The sequence below is a fragment of the Cibotium barometz genome, chromosome 29 (genome assembly GCF_041138505.1).
Source record: "Cibotium barometz isolate CiBa-2024 chromosome 29, ASM4113850v1, whole genome shotgun sequence".
In the NCBI taxonomy this organism is placed as follows: domain Eukaryota; kingdom Viridiplantae; phylum Streptophyta; class Polypodiopsida; order Cyatheales; family Cibotiaceae; genus Cibotium; species Cibotium barometz.
Genome location: NC_141074.1, coordinates 1,672,623 through 1,677,567, shown reverse-complemented (window position 1 = coordinate 1,677,567; position 4,945 = coordinate 1,672,623).

Below are 4,945 nucleotides of genomic sequence, written 5' to 3'. Positions count from 1 at the left end.
CTCAACACTCTACACATGGTAACATATGTACATGGATGTAGGCACACATATCCCCCCACCTTAAAACCAACCCCCCTCTCTCTGAAAAACACATAGGCTCACTTTTGTGCCATATGGCAATGTAATCTCATTTGTGCCATGTGGTAACATAGGCTCACATGTGTCACATATCACAATAAGCTCATTTGTGCCATATGGCAACATAAGCTCATGTGTGCCATGTGGCAATGTAGGCTCACATGTGTCATGTGTCACAAAAAACAAAACTTGGGAAAAACGATTATCGGCTCGTGTGTGCTACATGGAAACGTAGGCCTATGTGTGCCACGTGTAACCAAAAAAAATATTGAAAAAAAACATCTTGGCTCATGTGTGCCACATGTACCATCATGTGGCAACATAGACTCACGTCTTCAATGTATCATAAAAACAAATAATCTTGTGTGCCACATGTCACAAAAAAACTTAGCTCGTGTGTGCCACATGGCGATGTAGGTCCAGATGGTAATGTAAGCTCACATGTACCATCATGTGGCAACATAGACTCACGTCTTCAATGTATCATAAAAACAAATAATCTTGTGTGCCACGTATCACAAAAAAACTTGGCTCGTGTGTGCCACATGGCGATGTAGGTCCACATGTGGCATGTGTTAAAAAATAATAAAAAAGCTAATTTTTTAATTAGTTATTTAAAAAAGAGGAGGACAAAAGAATGAGAGAGAGAAAGAGAAAAGAAGACAAGAAGGGAAAAAGAGTGAGAGAAAGTGAAAGAGAGAGAGAGAGAGAGAGAGAGAGAGAGAGAGAGAGAGAGAGAGAGAGAGAGAGAGAGAGAGAGAAGAAGAAGAAGAAGGGAAGAAGGGAAAAAGAGTGAGAGAAAGTGAAAGAGAGAGAGAGAGAGAGAGAGAGAGAGAGAGAGAGAGAAGAAGAAGAAGAAGAAGAAGAAGAAGAAGAAGAAGAAGAGAAAGAGAAAGAGAGAAAAAGAAAGGAAGATAATTAGCAAGTAAGAGAGAGAGATAGAGAGAGAGAAAAGAAGAAGCGAGTAAGAGATAGAGAAAGAGAAATGAAGAGAAGCAACGAGTAAGAGAGAGAAAGAGGAAGAGAGAGAGAGAGAGAGGGTGCGAGAATGCTTATGCAAACCTCCCCCAAGAAGAGAACCGTGAAGAGAATCTAAATAGCCGGGGAGAAGAGTCGGCAATGTAATCGAGGCCAATAAAAGCCCAAGGCTCAACATGGCTCCATCTCTCCCTCAAAGGCACAAAACATGCTCATAATCATGCTAATCAAACGAACTAGAGATGCCCAGGTCCCTACAAATCATTATTAAGCATCCAGGTGTGTTTTTGGATGGAGGAACCATGGTGGGCGCAAGCCTTGCCCATGGTACATAGTACAACCCATTGCTTGGACCTTCCTTAAATTAGCAGGAATCTTTTGTGGCCTCTTTAGTCCCACCAACCATTAATCCACATTGCATCTATCCCATGAGCCATAGAGGCCACACCTAACTTCTTTGTAACTATGGGGGGGTAAAGCCAATATACATCAACAATCTAACTCGGGTGTGGGGGGGGTCACTATGTATAAACTCTATATATCACGTGCGTTCAAGGCCTATCTGTCAAACCCCGTATCTATGAATTTCTCATGAATAAATCACACCCTTTTTCTATTCAGCATGTGAGTACCCCCTTTAAAGGGTACCCTTATGTATGTAAAAAATGTGCAAAAAAGGGATTTAAAAAACCCGTTCTGTTGAACCCACGTGCTACGCTTACATATTTTTTAGTGATCCCCCCGAGCAATCTAATGATCTTAACTCCCCAAGTAAAGGGATATGAAAGAAAGCATCAAATAGAGTCCAAGAAAGCAATTGAGTTGGAAAAATCTTAAAGTTGGAGGAGCACACTCATAGGGACACAATCTCCACCCATTTTCCATGCACGTCACGTGCATATTTCATCATTGTAGTGGGTGTACCACATTTTGTTTTCAAATCTTGCATCTCTCACATCACACACAAACACATACACTTGCAACTAACCTCGTCTCAATGAAACCTTTCGAGGTACATATCTAAATGGGGGACCATGGTAGCGCAAGCTTGGCCCATGGTGTAACCATCACCAAGAGAATCCCTAATCATGCAAACCTCTAATGAGCTTCAATGCATGGAACCTATACCTTGGACTCAATTCAACACCAATAAAACCTCTCTATGGTTGATGTATTTGCCACAAAGAAGCCCAATCTCTAGGCATCACACTATGAGCTCGTGGTATTATATCATGTCATGCCAAGAACATATAGACCACCATCTACCCATGCAAATTCTCCATGGTTATCTTGGTGCTCATTTCGCCAATCAAGGTACAAAATTTCGCCAATCATTTCACCAATCAAGGTACATACCACTTCTACTAACTACCTAATTTTTAAGGGCCCCATCCATTTCCATAACATAGGGAGGCCTCACATGAAGAATTCTACATTGCCTATACCTTTTATGCCCCACCAGGGATACCCAAAGCTTCTCATTAATATGCCATACATTTGGATGTGGACCGATCTCAAACCATATCACTTAACCTTGCATGCTAACTTCATAGAATATCTAGGACCATCCACACCTTTATACCTTAGCAACAACTTCACCCACTGACTTGGGTGACACGAGGATGTAATCAACATTAGGAATGGAGCTATGCCCATAGGTTAATATGGTTTCACCTACCCAATGTAAGGCACTTTATCATCTTACCTGCTTGAATAACATACACTTTTCTTTTGTAAGACTTCATTATTAGAACATATTACCTTGTGCTTAATGTCAAATCTTAGGGGGTTCACTATATGTAAAATCTCTATATCACATGCGTTTAAGGCCTAATTAAAAAACCCCTTATCTGTAAATTTTTCATGAATAAAATACACCCTTTTTCTATTCAATCTATAAATACCCTCTTTAACTGGTATCCTTCTGTATGTAAAATATGTCTAAAAAGGGATTTAAAAAACCGTTTCTATTTATGAGTAACCCCCCCCCCCCCCCGCCCCGGTGTCAAATAGAGAAAGTTTGACTTTGTGTGTATACTTGCTTAAGAGTAGTAATAGAGGTCGTATCATTTTTTAGTTTGGTTGGAGCCTAGTGTGAAAACTAGTCACTGTACAAGTCATTTTTGACTATAAGTAATACACAATCATTCTCTTGCAATAGAATACTTGTGAGATCTTTTGTACTTTATTATTGTTTTCTTGTATACTATTAGATTCATGCATGCTAGATGGATGCATATATACTACTGGATTCATGTATGCTAGATGGATGCTTACTTGAAAATTTTGCTTCTAGCTTTCCCTCTTTCATTAGCTTCCTCTTTTCCTTGCCTTTTGTGAGAGAGAACCATTGCAAAGGACCTTCTCTATTTACCCGCATCTAGGCAAAGAGCTCCCTTCACCCCATCGAACCTCATGTGCAAAAACCTCCTTAAAATATAATATCTACATGGCTTTGACATTTGACGACTCCCTATATCCTTTAGCATACTATGTCATATCCTTATATCCTTTGACGACTCCCTATATCCTTTACCGTGCTATGTCATATCATTAGCCATTTTCATTTTAAGAAATGAATAATACATGCTCAAGTTCCTTTGTCACATTTCACTCACATTAGAATTCATATTTTTGCTTGAAATTTTTTCAAAAGAAAATTCTAAAATTGATTTTTGCTTGGCATATTTGGCACCAAATACTATGGACAAACTTGGACTTAAAATTGTAGGAGATTGTGAAACATTTTTTATTTTCAAACCTCTTTAAGAAGAATTGTCCATAAATACAAGAACATCATCCATGGAGAATCAAGGGGGAAAATACTTAATGCTTTTCTAAGTGCACAAGAAACAATAAGAAAAAAGATGAACTATTTGTATTTATCCATGTGAATGCATGTGTGCACATGTTTCTAGTATACAATATAGGACACATCAATTTAAGGACAAAAAGTAGGGGTGTGAGGGCTCCAAGAGGGATGGATTGATAGGTCTTCTCTTAAAACACTTTGGAGACATGGAAAAGAAAACATCTGTTAAAAGTGTATGTCAACATTAAACTATACCATATAACATATGAGAACTATATAAGATGAGCAAACCCAAATTGTAAAAATATAATTTTCTATCATTATGAGTTGGTAATGCAAGTGGTTGAACATGTCCTCGACAAAAATCATCAAATCTATAGGGATTTTAAACAAAAAAGTATTAAAAGTCCAAAATAGATTTGAAACCATTTTTTATTTACTCGAGATTTTCTTTTAAAGTGAACTATAAGGGGGTGTCATCATGGAAAAAGTTTTGAGTCTATAATCTTCTTGTCTAAAAAGGTTTCTATGGTATATTTTCAAGAAAGATTGATCTCGATATTATGATTACATGCTTCTTTTTTCTTACTTATATTTATGGACACTAGCACCATTATCACAACTTTGAACAAAAAATAATGCATTCCATTATAAAATTAGGGGAACCACATGTTATTAGAATTTTTACACATGAGAAATCAATTAACAATGTGTATGTGTACTTGTATTTTACCTTCATGTTCGATGTACATAAATTTTGCACATGAGGAATTGATTAACAATGTATCTATGTACTTGTTTTTTACCTTCATGTTTGTTGTACATAATTATGACGCACATTTTCTTTATGGAGACAAGTTTTAGGTTTACAAAGCGAATCCTTTCATTATTTTATTATTTTTAATGTGCAAGGAACTTTATCTCAATTTCCCACATTTAAGATAAAACATGTTTAGTCAAGGAACTTTATCTCAATTTCCCACATTTAAGATAAAACATGTTTAGTCAAGGAACTTTATCTCAATTGCTCACATTCACGATTACATGACTTGATTAAAACGTGCTTAGATGTAATAA